This window comes from Phyllostomus hastatus, unplaced genomic scaffold (genome assembly GCF_019186645.2).
Source record: "Phyllostomus hastatus isolate PE091 unplaced genomic scaffold, TTU_PhHast_1.1 phas_scaffold_78, whole genome shotgun sequence".
Taxonomy (NCBI): Eukaryota; Metazoa; Chordata; class Mammalia; order Chiroptera; family Phyllostomidae; genus Phyllostomus; species Phyllostomus hastatus.
In genome coordinates, this window is record NW_025334041.1 from 72,891,408 (window position 1) to 72,912,446 (window position 21,039).

The window sequence follows — 21,039 nt, forward strand, 5'->3', positions numbered from 1 at the left end:
GCACTTGCTGACTTTTCATACGTCGCCGGGGGGGGGGTTGGGGGGGGAAATCGTGTCATTTCAATCTTCTGTTCAAGAGGCTTGAATATTTATTTGTCTTGGAGGAAAGCCCTGTTTAGCCCGTGTATGTCATTAAGCAGACATCTTAATGAGGAGAAATGGTACGTTTCATGAAGCTTTCACTTTTAAATGTCCACTTGCACTTGTCCCGGTTTTGCCTATTAAAGAAATTGTAGAGAGGGGAAAAAAAAAAAGAAACGAAACTTGAGCCAACAAGGAGTAGGGAGTCAGTAACAGATTTCATGGAGTCCCCGTTTGGAAGGAGCCCGGAAGTGGAAAGGAGGACGGGTGTCCTTTCGTCTGGTGTAGGGACTGCAGATTGGGTGCAGGTTTGGCAGCGGCTGCTGTGGTTGTGGCCCCAAGCACATTAACATCGGGTTTAATGATGTTATTGGGGACCCGCCTGCTCCTAGGATAGGGTGTATATTACCCCGGGGGCAGGAATGAGACCCCAGTAGCAATCTCCTGCTGCTTATCTTCATATGAAGAACAATCCTCTGAGTGCATGCGGAAGGAAAGGAGTTTGCTAATTGTAAAACAGTGGAAGCTGTTGGGCTCTGCTAGGGACTTTGACAAAGAAGATAAAGAAAGGGCTCATCTCTAGACTTCATGACCATATATGTATGGTCACTCAAAGCAGGTATTATAAAAAAGACAATATTTTTATTTTTTAAACTAATTTCATGAAAAAAACTAAGATACCTATTTCATATATTCTAGTGTATTTCACCTTTTTTTTTTTAAAAAAAGTAGAATGCCAATCTATTAATCCACAATGAGCAATAAAATAGCCAACTGGAACAAACTACATGTGTAGACTGGTCAGTGCATTATCTTCCTGCAGAAAAATCTATATGGGAAGCCAGAAAATAATTACAAGGTTATTTGATTAATATGGAGTTGGAAAAAGGGATTAGTTCAATTCAATGATTAGTTCATTAAACCCTGATATCTCTCCTACCAACTCCACAGTGGGGGTGTTCCTGCCAAGGAGAGTAGGATTAGCTGTTCATACTTGCATACTTTTTATTGCTCATAACATGTGTAATATCCTGGTTGATAGTAGGGGTTATAATATAGTCCAGCCTCTGTACATTTAAGAGTTTGAGCAAATAACCTTTCTACACTTCAGTGTCCTCAGTCTGTAAAATTGGCATAATAGTATTATTATATGATTGCTTCAAGGATTAAATAAAGCATGCAAGTAAAGTTTTTAGCGCAGTATTTCGCACATAATAGGCATTTTTTAAAAAAATGTCAGCTGTAATAAATAATCCTTCAGTGGCTTCCAGTTGCTGTTAGGATAAAGACTCCATATACCCTGAAAGGCCTGAGTGTAATTTAGCTGCTACTTCTTCATCATCATCTTGTGTCACTTTTACTTTGGGTTTCTTTCATTAGTAACACTCAATTTTATTAAGTGATTAGTATCAAAACAAAGCAGGACACATTTTTCATATTGTCCCTTCCTCACCCAAATATTTATGAGCACCTCCTATCAGGCAGACCCAGGGACTGGTTGTCTAAATGCAGGGGAAATAACTAACTCCTCCTCATCCTTCCTACTCCAGCTCAGCTGACACTTCCTGGATGAAGCCTACACCAACAGATTTCTCACAGGGTTCTGTGTTTTCCTATATGGCACCAAGTGCTGTCTGAAATTACAGATTTGGTGATTATTTAATGAATGTCTCAATTCCCAATACATGTGTAAACTCCACAACAATGAGAAGGTCCTCTTTTCCTCAACCTTTGTTGCTGAGTGCCTAACACACAGAAGGTGCTTAAGAATGTTTTGAGAGAGAGAAGAGAGAGGAAGGGAAGGAAACAAGAGGAAAGAAGAATAAATATAAGAGATGAAAGAAGGAAATGAGGAGATGAGAAATCTTGGAGATCATGTAAAATCAATGAAAGGAGTTACTGTTTTGTTTTAATCACAAGCATAATTAATAAAATCAAGAGCTCTTTACTATCAGGGAAGTTCATTGCCATCCTGTTCTGAAAGAAGATTTCTGATTCCATACATTAGTGCCCTTAGGATAAAGTAAACCAGGAGAAGTTACTGGTTTGTTTCCTATTTAAAATTAATGAGATTTGCTGAATGTGAAGTGTTCTAAAACACATAGGAAAAAATGTAATCACTGCCTAAAAGGTGCCAGATTTTTCAACCCAAAGAATATTAATGTGGTAGTAGTCCTATGAAAGAGACAAGGTGTAGATGGGATAAACTGGTGTTTTTGACTCAGACAGCACATATAACAACTCTAAGTTTTATCAGTCAACCATCAAGGAGAGAGTTCTAGTTAGTAAGAGAAAGCATTAGCACTGCAAGAAGCTATTGATTTGGGTATACCAAAGAGCAATAGTGAAGATGTAGAGATGCTTAGGAAAAAGCTCCTAAGCTGTGTCTTAAGAGTACCTTCTCTGTGATGACAGGCCAAGAAGAAGGAAGTCCCTAAAATTGTACCAGTCCTTAAGGGCCTCAGAATCATCTCAGACAGCTTTAGAAGCAAGCTATCTCTAGTGTGATCTGAAATAAGTGCTATTTGAATCCACTCAATTTTAGGCTTTTCTTGTAATTTGTTTTTGTTTTTCTGTTTTTCTCTCCTGGTAGTTAATCAGATCTTTTCTCAATCCTAATAAAATAGTGAGAGATGGAAGAATGCAGAGAATACAAGGACAATGAAAGAGGCAATAATATAATGATGACAATATAGCTTATCATGACAGGCACTGTTCTGATATTTCCACCTCACAACAATTCTAATGAGGCAGGTATTATTTTCCTGTTTTACAAATGAAGAAACTAACATGTAATTTGCCCATGTCACACATCAGATCAGTGATGGAACTGGAACTTTAGCCTGGTTCTGAGCTCTAAATCCAATGCCCCTTGTCACAAGTCAAATAATAAATACTTCACACTACATGAATTGATTAATGATGAAATTTGGTTTGTATTCTTGCATGCCTTTTTTCTGTGAACATGTACACACACAAACACACATTTGACCTTTAATGTGGGTTTCTCTTAACAATTTTCATGGCCATTTTTCCAAGACACTATGCAGAGATAGAGTCATTCTATTTTTTTTATTGTGGTAAAGTAAACAACACATTTATCATTTAAACCATTTTTACATTTACAGTTTTATGGTGTTAAGTACACTCTCATTGTTCTGCAAAATAATTTTTTAAAAAGATTTTATTTATTTTTAGAGAGAGAGGAAGGGAGGGAGAAAGAAAGGGAGAAATCCCTGGCTGGTGTGGCTCAGTGGATTGAGTGCCAGCCTGTGAACCAAAAGGTCGCCAGTTTGATTCCCAGTCAGGCACATGCCTGGGTGGCAGGCCAGGTCCCCAACCCTGGGTTGTGTGAGAGGTAATCACACATTGATGTTTTTCTCTCTCTCTCCCCCTCTCTCTAAAATAAAATCTTAAAAAATGAAAAAGAGTGAGAGAGGGAGAGAAACCTCAATGTGCAAGAGATAGACTGATTGGTTGCCTCTTGCATGCCCCCAGCTGGGGACCAGGCTAGCAACCCAGGCCTATGCCCTGACTGGCAATTGAACCAGCAACCTTTTGGTTTGCAGGCTGGCACTCAATCCACTGAGCCACACCAGCCAGGACCAAAATAATTATTTTTGATAACAGTAAAATATACTACACTATAACTCCACCATGCAATTCATTTAGCTGTTGCCTACTGTTTGAAATTCAGGCTGTTTCTCATTTTGCCCTACACAAATGCTGATGAACTTAACATCTTTGTGTTATTAAACTCAGGGGGTTCACTGCTTGGGATATTCTATTCAAGAACAAAATGTAATTGTCAAGGAGACAATCACATCCAAAGCTCTCCCTCCCTGAAGTATATATATTGCTTATATATATACTATTTGGTCAATTACATATTGATTTCTTCTTTGCAGTTGGCTACACTTAACATGTTGAATTCCTGTCAAGCTCATCCTTTTTAAAGCTGCATCTGCAAAATACTGTGCTACATTTAACATTTAGCAAGACAGCATTTAGTAAGAACTGCACAGACCTTGAGACCCTTCTCCTGTCTAACAGTTCTACCTAAGATTTTTTCACTCCTCATTCTTGAGGGCATGGGGATATAGGCCATACTTCTTTAACTGCTTCCTGCTCAACAGGAATGGGGCACATCTTTGAGTTGGAGGAGTGAAAATCTCTGGGTGCCTGACTATGGGGTGCCCTACATTCTGGGGTTTCTGAGAACAGGAGTATATAATAGTGAATGGTCATCACTTGTCAGACTGGTTCACAGCAGTACTGTGGATCTATTTCCTCTTTCTCACTGGGTGGTATAATTGGCTTCATCTGAGAAAGCTATATCCCATCCACAGAGCTTTATCTTATAGTTTCGGAGAAGAATAAGTTGTTAATAATACCAAATGAGGACTTGTCCATATTGGATTCAGTTGATCTTTCAGGGATCCTGATTTCCAGGTTTTTAAATATACTCAGTTCCCTGGATCATATGGGTGTATCTGTATCTGTTGGTGTTGGTAAATTTAAATTAGATTTAAGTTTTCAGTTACCTTTCCTAATTGGATAACATGTTTAACAGCCTGTTCTACTAATGGGCCTGGGCATCCTAAAATTTGGGAGGAGCCCCATGAAGACCTATCATACACAAAATCAAGAGGACTTAATTTCTTTAGGTGCAGAGGTGATCCAGGTCAGAGTAGTTGGTAGTAATTTAAGCCAGGTCTTGCTGGTTTCCTAGTATAGTTTGGCCAGGGTTGAGTATTTTTCCTGAGGACTGTGGTCTCCATAAAGAATGTAAGGCCCACATTATTTGGAGAGCTCACTGATCCCTTTATTATGGCCACTGTGAAAGCTGCCCTACTGTCATTTTGAACAGTCTTGGGGAGTCCAAACCCAGGTATTATTTCTTTAAGCTGTGTCTATACAACTTCATTGCTCCTTTTAGTTCAGCATGGGACAAGGCTTGATGAGCAGATCACTTGGGTCTATATACCCATAGTTTACATCTTTCACAGACTGTGACTCTCCCACCCCCTCCACCCCCATCCCCAGTTTAGAAACATTAGGCATGAAACTCCGATTCTGACCTCAAGAAGATACTGGAAACAGCTGCAGGCAGAGGTCGTTAAGATAATGAAATGGGAAAATTAAGGAGAATCAGCAATGTCATGAAAGGCTACTCACATAAGGCACCACCCTGCTTCACCTCTTCTCTCCAGCCTAAAACACCCACGGTGGCAGAGTCACCTCCTACTACAGTTACAGGTTGCTGTTCCTCTCAGCCCTCTAGCTTCCAGACTTCTGGAAAAGATGGGCTGAAAAGGCCTCCCCAAGGCTTGCCCCCATGTCCCAGGCATGTGGAATTGTGAAAGGCAGAGGACAAGTCCAGGATGCCTTGTTTAATGGTTTGGTTCACATTCAGACCCACTCTGCTAAAAGAGGTTCTGGGTGGTGTGGCCTCCCTGCACCTGTCTCCCTTCCAGCGCACACCTGAGCAGTACAGTGTTCTGTTCCTAAACATCCATGACTGCATCTGGCTGTGACAAAACACTGGGCTGCTCCACCTGCTGCTTCCACAGCAGGGCAGGTTCCCAGGTCAGCCCATCCCACTGCCTGTCAGCAGACTCCCAAAGCCATAGGGGCCTGTGCCCTGGCTGAGTGGGGCCACTCCCCAAGAAGGAGACACATCTTAGAAGCATCTAGTGGATACAGAGAGCAAGCTCTCTCACCTCAACCTGTTCCACACCACAGCTTTGGAGGAGAGAGGAGGAGCTGCTCAGAAAAGAAGCTGAGGTCTCAGGAGTCTTCTTAACTTGATTGGGCTGACACAAGGGAATGCATGGCTGTGTACCTGCCCACTCGAAACCATCCTTGCAGATAAGTGGACAGGGAATCAGTAAATGACTTCTTAACAAATTTTTCATCACACTACGAGCAGTTCATTTCCCGATGTCGTTCCCACCTTCCCCGACACCATGTGGCTAGGAAGCCCAGATTTTTGGCTTCTGTTAGTCAAAATATGTACATATGGTTGATTCTACCTACATTTTTGACAATTTTTAAATATATATTTATATATATTTATTGATTTTTAAAGGGTGGTAGAGAGAGAGAGAGAAACATCGATGTGAGAGAGAAACATTAACTGGTTGACTTCCTTACACACACTGACCAGGATCAAACCTGCAACCTGGGTAATTGCCCTGACCAGAACCCACAGCCGTTTGGTACACAGGATGATGCTCCAACCAACTGAGCCACACTGGCCAGGGCTACCTACATTTTAAAATCATAGCAGACTTTTATCTCTCTTTTGAGGGGAGCACCAATCCAATCAGGTAATCTTAGTTTTCTTTAATTTTCAATATTCCTACAGTATTTGACCTGTGTTACCACCCCTTTGATAAAATTTTTGAAATCACACCTGCTAAAAGAACATCTCTCTATATCAATGATACTCTGAAGAGATGTGGCATGTAATTTTCCCCCCTTATCCTTCAGACAAAGGGAAGCAGTGGGAGTCTTATTAAAACAGCCTACAAAACATGCTTCATTTTTTTTTTGCTCATACATAAAACCAGTTTCTTACCATATAACCCCAAGCATATATCTTTACACCAATAACCATAGACTGGCCCCTGAATTCTATAGCCAAACCTTTGTTGCTCGGTCTTGCTTGTCTTCTAGGTAAGAGACCGTCTCTTCTATCCCAGATCACCTCCACTGGAAACCACAAGGCCAGTCTGATGGGAACCTCATTGTTGTGCAGGGAACTGCAAGTTTTGGATACCATTCCTATTTCCCATCATGAGTTCCACCTTGGCTGTGGGTGCCCCAGAAAGTGCACTCCTCAGATGGAGGCCAGGTGGGAGTTACAGGGGAGAAGCTTTTGTGTATAAAGTAAATGGTCTCATGGGATATGCTGAAACCTGAGGAAGCAAAGAAGCTGCACTGAGAAAACAATGCCTCCTGAATTTACCTTGGACAGGACAGGCAGTTTCCTACCATTGGCCCATTTATTACATTAATTTGTATAAATACTTAATTTCTTTAAGTAAATAAACACTACTCTTTTTACCCATGTCTGGCAGATGCACCCCAAGGGGCTGCATTCAGGCACCTAATTTGCATTCCCCATTGCCAGGACATTTACACATAGGAGAAGCAAGGCAAAGGCAAATGTACACACAAAAAAACAAAATCCACCTTCTACAAGACAAACTAAAGGGTGGTAGAGTCTATGATCTCATAACATTTAGCTCACCAAAAATACTATCAGTGACCCAGGGCTCCCTGACCACCAGACAGCAACATCAGAGATTGTCACCGGAGGATGTTTTGGGTTGCTCTACAGTGATTGATTTCTGAACCGCCGAGTTAGACGTAGGTGGGACCCTAAATCTGGTGTCACACAACCTGAAACCAAGAGAGAACCAGAAATTAAACTATCCTTCTGACAACCCAATATCCAAAACAGGGATAGAAACAGGGATAATGACTAAAGCAACCATGGGTTGACCTACCCACTTCCCTTCTGAAGAACCAAAAAAACCCCCCAAAAACAAAAAACCCAGGTTCAGGTGGCCACTGTTTCACGGTGGAGGCAGGCCAAGCAGCGATTCCAGTGGTCTGCTTCAAGCAGGAGTCTCCTATAGAACAGATTCTTCGTCCAGTGGAGACCTAGGCATGGTAAGCCTTGGACAAGCTGCTGCTGCTGACTGCTTCACCGAGCATCCATACCAGGCCCAGAGGGAGTCCCTTTAGGAGAGTTCCACCTGAGTTGCCAAATGTGGTTCTGGAATTCAAGGGGTTCCCCGCTTGGGATGTCCTATTCAAGAACAAGATGTGGTTGTCATTTGGTAGTTTTATTTACTTGCAGCAATTAAAGGAGACAGGGGGTTCATACCCAAAGCTCGGCCTCCCTGAAGGGAGGCTTAGCTATTGCTTATATACACTATTTAGTCAATTACATATTGATTTTTTTGCAGTTAGCTACACTCATCCTGTTGAGTTCCTGTCAAGCATGTCCTATTTAAAACTGTATCTACAAAATACTTTGCTAAATTTTAACATTTAGCAAGATATCATTTAGTAAGAACTGCCCAGACCTTGAGACTCTTGTTCTATCTAACATTTATACTGTCAAATGAACTCAAAAAGAGTCTGGAGGCTTTGGCTAGAAATAAATGGCAAAGATTTATTTAAGGGACTAGGATTTGCAAACCAGAAAAACAATTAGGCAATCTTCCTAGCACTCTTCCTCAGAGTGTTCTGAGGAAGAAAGAAAAACTAAGAGTTCTTAGAGTAAAGAGTACATACATTTTTCCCTTTCAGCCATAACAATTGCAGGGAAGATCATAGTCTTAGTGCTGTCTGTCCTAGAGATTTGCTGCATCCTTGGAGCTCCTGGTGGAAGAGGTTGACTAATCCAGCTTTTCTCTTTCTCCTTTTCTGATTGCAGCAGCCTGTGGAGACTGAAGTGATGCACTTCAGCAGCTCTCAGCAGAGTAGTCCTGGCTCCCATGTCCTGAGGTCCTCATGCCTGTCAGATGATAACCAGAGACTGGCTAGGCCAAGATCCCCTAAAAGAAGAGTGCCAGGTGAGTTAACTGAGAATGGGCAGTTCAGGAAGACCTGTGGCCAGGGGATCAAAACACTTAGGTGTTTTCTCCTGATCAGAAACTGTCTTCCCTCAAGCCAGAAGAAAGCGCTCTCTGAATGTGGGGTCCATATGTCAGCCAAGCAAGGATTTGATAACCTACGTTACCTGCATGGATGAGTGTGAGCAAGAAGACAGAAACAACTGCACAGGGAGCAATGGGATGGCATTTGAGGATGTGTATGAAGTAGACAACAGTAGACACTTAAGTCAGACCTTCACTTCCTGCTGGATTTTAGCACAGTTTCCCTTATGCTGTAGCTTCAGTTCTCTATTCCAAGCCTGAAAACACATCAGATACTGGTACAGATGTGATAAATGTGACTGAATATGCTGAGGAAATTTATTAGTACCTTAGAGAAGCTAAAATAAGACAGTATCAACTTGGAGCCTCTTCTTTTTCTTTCTAAGAGACTGAGTTCTACATTGATGTGATTAAAGTTCCTCCACAGGCAGCCCCTGGGGCCCTTCACAATAACTGTACATCCCTTCAGAGTGATGTTGACATTTTTTGGAATGTGGATGGCCTGATTGCTGAGAATGGTCTTCATCCTCATAGTGGATGTGGCATGGATAAAGAACACATTCTTGAGAAGACTCAGTTCTGTATTCTTAGCCTCTAGATTGATCTGAGATAGAAATCCTCTAGATGACCAGTGGTCTGGATGCTAGATATCAGGTGGTCTGGAAACATGAGCATTCTTTCTTTAGTTTTTCAGATTATCTGGAGATTTGGTATATATCCAGGCATTGATGCAGGACTGGAACTTTCAAAAGTTTAAGTTCCCAGGCTAGTTAAAACAAGAACAGAATCATTTATTCATCTGTCAACATACTTGATTTTAGTAATTTACCAGTTTGACTACAGTGACTCCATTTTATTTCTTCGTTCTATTCCTCTGTATACATTCTTTTGTGAATCAGTGTTTTTATTTTTGTGGAAAAGATGACCCAAAAATGGGATTGCTGAAGCAAAGGATATGTGCATTTTTACATGGTAGTAGTTACAGCCAGATTATTTCCCAAATGGCTGTAAAACTCACATTCCTACCCATAGGCTATGAGAATATCATTGCCCAACTCTCTCATCAATGCTGTTATCACTCTTTTTAATTGTAGTTAGTATGACAAATGAAAAGTGGTAAGAGAATATACTTCTGGGAGACTTTTTTAAAAAAGATTTTATTTATTTCTTTTTAGAGAGGGGAAGGGAGGGAAAAAGAGAGGAAGAGAAACATCAGTGTGTGGTTGCCTCTCACATGCCCCCATTGGGGACATGGCTTACAACCCAGGCATGTGCCCTAGACTGGAAATCAAACCAATGACCCTTTGATTCTCAAGCCAGCACTCAATCCACTGAGCCACACCAGCCAGGGATACTTCTAGGAGACTTGCAAGCAAGCTGGAATATCCAAAACACACAAAGAAACGGGTTGGTAGACTTAACTACATAGCAGAAAACTTTTGCAACACTTACCACAAAGGGGTTTACTACCAATTGATAAGAAAATGACAAACAGCCCAATGAAAACTAGAAAAAGTATATAAGTGAATAATTCACCAAGGAGGAGACACAAATAGTCAACAAACATTTGAAAAGATGCTCAACCTTATTGATTGGGAAATGAATTAGTTCATTTGTAGGGTGAGTTTGGGGAAGTCAAGGCACAGGGGGGATAGAAGGACTCTAAATAAGAGGATGCTGGTCTCTAGCTCCCCACTAGTTTGGCTTCTGGTGGAGCTTTCATGATTCTGATGATGCTTTCCAGAAATTCTAACGGTGCCCTTCATGGGTGTAGGATTCAAATCTCTCTCCCATCCAAGTATGGATGGAGCTCTTAGGATTGAGCCAAGGGACTTTTGTAGGGATTTACTCTCACCATTTCTGCTGATTCTTAGACACTTGGCTGTTGTCTAGAACCATGGCTGTATTCACTTGAATCATCAGTACAGGCACATCTTGTTTTATTGAGTTTCACTTTATTGAGCTTCACAGATGTTGCAATTGTTACAAATTTAAGGCAAGATCCTCCACCAACAAAAAGATTATGACTCGCTTTATTGTGATACTTACTTTATTCTGGAACCAAACCCGAAATAACTCCAAGTTATGCCTGTATCTTTGTTGGGACAAGTTGAGATTGTTTTTGCTATCATGTATACTTACCACCTGCAATGCTCAGCTTTCTTCTGAAGGCTGGTGCTTTTCCTCACAGATAGTGTACCTTTTGGGGACTTCCTCTTTAGGCCCCTCCCCAACACTTCAGGAATCTTTCGACTGGCCTTAGATTAGACTTGCCCTGAACTCAGGGCTGAATTTGCCCCTGGATGATTGCCAGCTTCGTCCTACTAGTATATACCTACTTGCTTTTGTTTCTATCTCTAGCTTTGTTTGCTTGGTACTTGAGGCTCCCTGCCCCACCTTTTCATCTCTCTTTTTCCATGTATGTATGCATGTATGTTTGTATGTATTTTTGGCTTAGTGCATTTGGACTAACCTCTCACTGATACCTGATTTGGCCTTGGAATCCTTCCATGGTGAACTCCCTCCATAGGCAGCCGAGGGAAGATCCTGTTCTATCCCCTGCTAAACTGAGGCTGTTGGCATAAAAGTAGGAAGGGACTTCTCTATCTTTTGTCTTACCCAATTCTGCTCTGAGGGAGAACAGAGTTGCCCCTAGGAGAGAATGCTGAATTGGTGAGGTACTTGGGAGCATGTGACCCTGTCCTCAATGGTGTTGCCTTTACAATTCACAGAGACCTTACATGCTTGCCAAGGTGTTTTGCCATACAGTACTTAGATAGCTTTTCAGTCCTCGAGGCTACCCAATTCTCCGGGAAGCCAGAGTAGTCGGTGTTCTTACAGTCCATTTAACTGAAAAAGACAGTCCATGAATGTGTTGCCACCATGCAAGGCCAGGCAGGTGCATGGTATTCGTGCAGATGGAAAAATATTCACGGAGCCGTTGGGATGTCTGACATGCCTTTATTCTTGGGTGGGTGAGCCACACATGCTGCAAGCTGTGTGTCTGTCTGCATATCTCTGCATGGCACATGTCACGGCCCCTGCTCCCCAGCGTGGCACCCATCGTGGCACCTGTCCCTTTGTGTGTGTCTCCCATCATTGCCCCCACCAGGGAGTCCCTACCAATTTAAGTACTAGAAGGGACCAAAGCTGGAAAACTGCCAGAACATTATATAACATTACATAATTCCTCGCATGTGAGCCCGCTCCATGTTATGGGAGCAGTTTATCAGACCCAGTCTCAAGGCTATGAGAACACTGGTTATCAGGCTATGGGACACAGCTTCCCTTAGTTACCCAGACACCTGGGTGAGGAAGCCAGACTGCCTCCACTTACCCTGCAATGAAGAGAAATGTACAGAGATTTTGGTTTAATTGTATTATAATTAACAGCCTGGCAGAGGACAATAGTACAAACCAGACCATGGTCAAGATGCACTGAGGTCGAGATCTTCTCATCCTCTGGGGAGCAGAGCTCTAGTCTTTGCCCCCAAACTTGATCTGGAGTGATGTTACCCTTTATATGTAATCCCAAAGGGTTTGTGGCATCTATCACAAGAAGGTAGTCTTGCAGAGCGGTCACTCAGTATGTCCTGTTGGAACAAACCTGTCCTCTGTACTGGTTCCTACATGGGTTCCTTCCTTTCAGGCTTCTAACTGGTTTGGAGGCTTCAACCCAGTTATTATAGATTAGGTTGTGTGCAGGTTAGAACTGGCAGAATCTGTTTCTGGGGTCCCTTGTCAACTACAACAGCTAGGATTCAGAGTAATGGGCAACCTTTCTCAAGAAAGTAATTTGGAGGAACAAACTTAAAGGACACATGGTCATAGACTAAGGGGAGGGTGGTAATGGGAGGGAAGTGGGGAGGGTGGGAGGGGGGACTGGATTGGGAGTAAAAAGGAGAAAACTGTATTTGAACAATGATTAAAAAATAATTAAAAAAAAGAAAAAAAAAAGAAAGTAATTTGGAAGAACAGTTGTGTTTCCAGCCCTGGCTGCACATTAGAATCACCTGGAGCACTTTAAATCAACTGATGCCTGGACCCCACCCTAGACTTAAGTCAGAATCTCTAGGTTTGGGACAAGCCTTGGGTATATTTAAAAAACAAGCACTTATTGGGGTGATCACTTGGTAAGTTATATAAACGTCTAATCACTATGTTATATACCTGAAATTAATATAATATTATATGTCAACTATAATTGAAAAATTTAAAAAATAATTTTAAAAACAACTAAGGTGATTCTAAAAAAGAGCCAGTGTCAAAACCTATTAGGCTATCCAGTTAGTGGTTGAATCAATGGTAATAACCTTACACCTTCAAGAGACCTACAAGACCCATATTATATGTATGATTAAAGTGTTATTCTTCAGGACCATGGACACATTTGCTGTAAGTGATGGATTCTCAAAGTTTAATGTACATATGAATCACCTGGGGATCTCTTTAATATATGCATTTTAGCAAGATTCTGAATGTCTAACAAGCTCCCAGGTGGTGCTGATTCTGCTGGACTATGGACTACACTTTGAGTAGCAAGGATCTAGACAAGCAGTCCGCAATTCGGGGTAGGGCACTAGGACTGTATGAAGCTCTCCATGGTCTGCTCAAACATTGGTAGTTTTAATTGAATCAATTTCCAGATCCCCAACTCCCATATGAACTATTTTCTAAAACTGATATGCCTGAGATGGAAGAATATATTCTTATCTTCCAATTATCCTTTTACAAGTGGCCCTTGTCTCCCTCTCTCTGTTTGAAAAAGTTTTTTTAAAACCTTTACCCGAGGTTATTTTTATTGATTTTTAGCAAGAGATGTAGGTGGGGAGAGAGAGAAACATAGATGTGAGAGGAAAACATCGACCAGTTGCCTCCTGTGAGCGCCCCAACAGGGGATTGACTCTGTGACCTGGGTGTGTGCCTGGACTGGGCATCGAACCTGCATCCTTTGAATGCACAGGATGATGCACGCTGAACCAACTGAGCCACCTGGGCAGGTGTTCCTTCTCTTTTTCTATTAAAAGAAGGAAGATCTCTTACCCAGTTGAATCTCTAGGGTGCTTAACAAAGGCATTGAGAAAATTAATAGTTCTGATAACACAATTTTTTTTGCAAGTTAAATCTTGTCTAATCCTTTGTTTCCACATAATTCGATGAATTCATGATGTTTTTAACTGATGGTTCACATAATTTTGGATGATAGATCACTATGTGGATTTTTGTTATTTTGGCATTTAACTCAGAAGAAATTAAAAACATTAAGTTTTTAATTGTTCTAACAAAACTTTTCATAACTTTACCTATTTATATGAACAAAGTTACCCAGTAACATCTATAAAAGTGAAAAATAAGATTAGAATCAATAGTGAACCCTGTCTCTATCTAAAAGTAAATAATATTTTTCCATGGATTTTAAAATTATTGGGAAAAGGAAAACCATCCACTTCATAAAACACACACACATTTTTAAAATTGATAATTATAAAAAGTTATATTTCATATTTTGATCATCTGTGGACTGATTTTATATTGATAAGTCAAGCCAAAGGAAATATTTCTACTCTTATAATAAACATCTTCTTAATATACTTTATTTTATATGCATATTTTGGTACAGAGTAGGTGAGAAGGTGATCAAAGACTTTCAACATAAAATATAAAATAGATTACATTAGTATAAAATTCTGTTGGAGAAGTAGATTGGAGTTCATGGAGAAAAAGAAACAACAGAAATTTTTCTCACTATTAAAGGAGAATTTATTCAAGTACTTATTTTTTCTTCATGTATTTTAGAAATGAATGATGGTGGGTATTAACTATGATATTTAGATGCCATTGGGTATATTTAAGAATGATAGTTTTTATATTTAAATGCCAATATTTACAACATAATGAAAGTTACAAATTTTCAACAGTACTTATGATGAAAAACTTTATATATCTACTTTAAAATATGCTGATAGCATATAATTTAAAATATATATATATATATATTTTGGACTTAAAAGCTACAAAAATTTGAAGACCACTTACCTAGACCAACTGAGAGGAAAGGGTAGTCTAAGAATTCGACCTCAGTTGTTTAGAAATGGATTTCTCTGAGTTTGTGTGAGTGATTGTAAAAGAGACAACCCAGGATGGCCCAGGCAGAAATTTTATGTGAATAGGTCCAAGTAGCATGTGGAAGTAATATCAACAGTGTGATCACTCTCTCATCCAAAATAGTGTGTAGTGCTATTAATCAAATATTTTGCAGGATTTCCCCAACCTTGGCAGTATTGACATTTTGTGCTGGATAATTCTTTGTTGTGGGAAGCTGTTCTGTGCCTTGAAGGACATGTAGCAGTAAGCCTGTCCTCTACTCCCTGGATGTGAATAGCACCTTGCCCCCCAACCCATCACACTGTGACAACAAAAAATATACTCCCCAGGTAAGAACCTCTGAGCTATTGGAAACATTGCAGGGTTATTATTGTTATTGCTGGAATTCATAAGTCAGTATCCAGATTGCCTGTACCCTGCAGCCTTGTTTTCATTTCATTTGAGGATTGGAATGAAGCTATAAGACCCTAAGTCTTAAATGATGAAGCCCATGGCCCTGTAGAGTGTAAGGCCCCTGTCCGTGGACTACCACAGACTTGTGTCTCTGGGTCTGATAGGGAATATTCCCACTCGGCTAGGCTTATAGACACTGGGTATGAGAGCGACATGGGCAGGGAGAGGTGGTGAAGCGGATTTGAGGCTGGCCACTGTCCTCACTACCTGGAGACAAAGCCATAGGCAGTGTGGAAATGGCTTCCCAACCTGAGAACCAAGAATACCAGCTGACCGCTGCATCACGCATATCTGATCTAATTGAGCCCAAGCACCATCCAGGAACACAGGAAGTGTTAGTGGCCATGATTATGTTTCTGAGTGGCACTTCACCTTTACTCCAGGAGCAAGACATACTGGTGAATGCTGCTACCTGCTCTCATTGCAGCTAGTCCTGGACCTGGACAGAAGTGGCCCTTGCTGGACAAGTACCTGCTCAGTATTGCTCAAGACCTGCAAATTCACTACCTGTGGTCCAGAGCCACAGGAAAATGCCAGCTCCTTGTGATTCAATGGTTCATAGCCTTTTTTAATTTTAGATCCGAAGAAAGCTATGAATCTCTCTTTCCCTGGAAACGTATACCACTTACACACAATTCTATATATAATTTTCAAGCTCAACCATATACTGCCAGTTAAGAATCCTTTCTAATATCTCTCATAAATTTAAATTCACATTCCCTAGTATTCTGCAGTTCTACCTTTAGCAATCCATTCTAAAGAAATATTAGCATTCTATGTGTAAATATGTTGGGTGCATTTATATCAGCATTGTTATAGTAGCAAAAGTATAGAAACAGTATAAATGGATACTAATAGGAAAATTGAGACATTAATTAAATTGATTCACAATAGAATACTATGCAGCTATTAAAAAAGAATCCAAGATAGAACTATCTGTACAGATTGAAAATAGGTCCGTAATAGTCTGCTGTGTAAAAAACATGTGCAACAATATAGAGTATCATCTTGTTTTTGTTAAAATTGTTATATACAGTCCTAGCTGGTGCAGTTCAGTTGGTTGGAGATTTGTCCCATAACTAAAAGGTTGCAGGTTTGGTTCCTGGCCAGGGCACATACCTAGGCTGCAGATTCAGTCCCTAGTCCAGGCTCATATGGGAGACAACCAATCAGTGCTTCTCTCTTATATCAGTGTTGCCCTCTCTCCCTTCTTTGTGCTCTCTCCCTTTTTCACTTTCTCTAAAAGCAATGAAAAAAATCCTTAGGTGAGGATAAAAATTTTTTTAATTGTTGTATACGTGTAAGTCCAAATATACAAGTATATAATATATTTGTATCCATAGAATAAATTCTGGGAGTCTAAATACCAAACTTTACAGTGGCTACCTCTGTGGGGTAAGATTTACACTTTTTCTGTATCTACTCCTGTGTTATTTAAAATTGTAAAAATTTGCAAGAATTACTCTATAAGTTAAAACAAAAAAAATTAACAACAACAGCAGAAGTGAGTTACCTTTAGAATGTGGAGTGTGGTGGATGAAGAGGTTTCAGTGTAGTCAGCTCCCCTGGGGAGATTAGGCATTTCTCTGGTACATGAAATACCCCTGTGGTCATGTGGGAAGTTCCCAAATCCAGGCAACCTGCTTCTGAGATACCAGCATCACTGCAGAGCCCTTTGTGAGAAGGACACCCACCTCATGTTACATTGTGTTGGTTCTTCTGAAATCATGTGTCCCCAGGGAGACAACTGAATTTTAATTTTTAAAAATATATAAACTTCACAAAATAAACTGTCAAAAATAGATCTCATCCACCCCCTCCCCCCCACCAACACATACCCTGGATACTGCCCACAGTCCAGCTTAAATTACAATGTTCTGAGATACCCTATTCCAGAAAATCAATTTCAGAGATACTTCCCTAGGCATCCCTTTGGATTGAGCATTTCACTTGGAGGTTGGACTTCATTCATGGTGCCTGGACTCTGGCTGAGCCTTGAGAACCGTCTCCCACAATCTATCCTGTGGGTAGCCCTTTCTGGCATGACCTGGTATGCACAGACTCCACCCTCTCCTTGGACTCCTGCCCATGCCAGGTCTACTGCTCCTACCAGTGAAAGTGCCAGGCTCTGACCTTTCCCTTTGGCCTTCTGCCATGTTTTCATCCTGAAGTTCCCTCAGACACATGTCATAGCACATGAGTAGGGAGAGTAGGTATTGAAGACTCGTATTGCATTTTTACTCATTTATTCTAAGCAACCAAAATCACCAAAGATAATTTTTTTAAGATTTTATTTATTTCTGGAGAGAGGGGAAGGGAGGGAGAAAGAGAAGGAGAGAAACATCAATGTGTGGTTGCCTCTTGCACACCCCCAACTGGGGACCTGGCTCACAACCCAGGCATGTGCCCTGACTGGGAATCAAACCAGCAACACTTTGGTTCACAGGCCAGCACACAGTCCACTGAGCCACACCAGCCAGGGCAATTTTTAATAATAACTGGATCCCTCTAGGTTTTTCTCATGGAAACCAAATAATAATTACAAATATCCTTTCCTCTTTACAGTATTTCTTTATATACATAATATGAAGCATATTAAAGAAATATTGGAGGAATAGGATTGAGAGTCTGGAAATAAACCTATACCTGTATAGTCAATTGACTTTTTAAAAATAAATTTGGATATGAAGGCAAATTTTTTAAACTTCTTTTTAGAGAGAGGGAGGGGGAGTGGGGAGAGACAGAGATACCGATTTGTTGTTCTACTTATTTATGCATTCATTGGCTGATTCTTGTATGTGCTCTGACCAGGGATCTAACCTTGGCATGTCGGAATGATGCACTAACCAACTGAGATATCCATTCAGGGCTTATTGCCAATTGATTTTTGACAGAGGTGCCAAGTCTATTCAATGGGGACAAGGATAGTCTTTTTAACAAACCATGCTAGGACAACTGGATAATGAAATTGGGCCCTTACCTCACACTACACATAAAAATTAACTGAAAATGGATTAAAGACCTAAACACAGGAGCTAAAACTAACAACTTCTAGAAAAAAACATAAAAGCAAATTTTTTTTTAACAACTGATAGTCAATTTATTGAAAAGATTGATTTAGGCATCTGCAGTGGTGACTTCAACCTCAACTCTTGGCACAATACTAATGGAAGTAATCTGTTTAACAATCTCAGAAGGGCTATGCAGGTCAATGAGTTGCTTGTGGATCCTCATCTGAAATCGATCCCAAGTGTTAGAACACTCCCTGCAGGTAGTTTTTCTTGTAGTGATTCTCAGAGTCTTGGTAGGCATTCGAACTAGGCCTTTTACTTTGAGATCCTTTTCCTTTGTGTCTCTGATCAAGTCAGCACACACCTTCTCCAAAGACTTTACTTTCTGACTGGTTAGAGTAATTCTAATTCAGTGAATCGCCACCTCTGGTTCCATGGGTGTCTTTCCTGTATCTTTAAAAGCCATTGCTGAGGCAAGGCTTCCTGACCGACTTGTTCCTCAGCAAGGGCAAACAGTAGTGAGCCAGGAGCAGAAGTGGGCTGAACAGCAGTGAGCTGCAACTGCAACCACAACTTCCTCAAAAAAGAAAGAAAGAAAGAAAGAAAGAAAGAAAGAAAGAAAGAAAGAAAGAAAGAAAGAAAGAAAGAAAGAAAAGGAAAGGAAAAAAAGCCATAAGAGCAAATCTCTGTGACCTTGGACTAGATAAAGGTTTTTTAGATGTGACTTCAAAACTACAATCGGCCAAAGTAAATGTTAAATTGGACTTCACTAAAATTAAAAACCTTTCTACATTAAAGGAAACTATCAATAAAGTGAAAAGGCAACCTACACAATTGGAGAAAATATTTAAATCATATACCTGGCAAAGTTTCAGTATCCAAAATATATAAAGAACTCTTACAACTCAACAATAAAAAGATAAGAAATATAATTTTAAAATGGGCAAAGGATTTGAATAGACATTTCTCCAAAAAAGATATACAAATGTCTAATAAGCACGTGCAAAAATGTTCAACAACGTAAGTCATTAAAGGAATGCAAATCAAAACCACAGTGAGATACTGCTTCATACCTACTACAACGGCTATAATAAAAAAGGTGGACAATAACAAGTGTTGACGAGGATATGGAGAAACTGGGACACTCACATATTGCTGGTGGGAATGTAAAGTGGTGTGGCTGCTATGGAAAACAGTTTGGTAGTTTTTCGGATAGTAAACATAGAGTTACCATGTGACCCAGCAACTCCACTCCTAGGTACGAATATATAACCAAGAGAGTTAAACATATGTTTATGCAAAACTTGTACACAAATGTTCATAGCAATTTTTTTCATAACAGCCCAAAGGTAGAAACAAACCAAATGTCTATTGATGGATGAATGGATAAACAAATGTAGTATATCCATATGATAGAATATTATTTATCCATGAAAAGAAATGAGGTATTAAATCATACTATGACATGGGCAAACCTTGAAAACTTTATGCTAAGTGAAAGAAGTTAGTCACAAAGAATCACATATTGTATGATTTTATTTATGTGAAATGTCCAAAGTAGGTAAATCTACAGAGATAGATTATTGGTGGCCAGGGGCTGTCAGGAAAAGGGAATAGAGTGATTGCTGATGGGTATGTGGTTTCTTTCTTGGGATGATGGTCACATAAGAAGTAGGGTGTGGTCAGCTGGTTGGGCCAAGTGCCAGTGAATAGAAGCTCCTTATTAGAGCAGTTCCTTATTTGAACTTTCAGGGACCACTAATTCTCTTTGATTAGTTAAGGCTCATACTTGGGCAAAAATGAAGTTCACAGAGTTATATTAATATATTAAGTTTCCTGGGATACTAGACAATGGTTCAAACACCCACACTCATAAACTAATCACTAAAATGGCAGAGGATATGAGTAGTCTACAAGAAAAAGAAATAGCCCTGGCTGGTGTGGCTCAGTTGTTTGAAGCCTTGTCCCATAAACCGAAAGGTCACAGGTTCAATTTCTGGTCAGGATGCACGCCTGGGTTGCGGGTTTCCCCCTTGTTGGGGCACATGTGAGAGGCAACTGATTGCTGTTTCTCTTTCACTATTTCTCTCTTCTTTCTCCCTCCCTTCCCCTCTCTCTCAAATCAATAAGCATGTCCTTGGGTGAGGATTAAAAAAAAAAAGAAAGAAAGAAATAGCTAATAGATGTGTGAAAGGTCTTCAGTTAATTAAAGAATTAGTTCATAATTAAAGAAGTGCATCACAAAACAATGAAATTCCATTTGTCATCTATTAGACTGGTGAACAAACGTTTGGTAATGCCCAGTATTCACAAAATTATGGGAAATATGCACCCTCCTACAGTGTTCCTGGGAGTGTAAACAGATTCAACTCTTCTGGAGGGCAATGTCAACATTTTGAATGCTTGTTCTCACTGACTCAACAATTCAACCACTAGGAATTTACCCAAGGGATATTCCCACAAAATTATGCCAAAATGATGGGCATGGATGTTTACTGCAACATTGGAAATCACTTAGACATGTATCAGCCAGCAGATTAAATACATCTATGTAATGGAGAAGTATGCAGTCACTAAAACATCAGGTAAAACTATATATGTGGACGTGGAAAGATCTTCTAAGTGTGTTTTGTTTTTAAAAAAACTAATGTGCACAGCATTATGATCTTGTTTGTGTTAGCCAAAAGGCCAAGAAGTGATTATCTTATTTG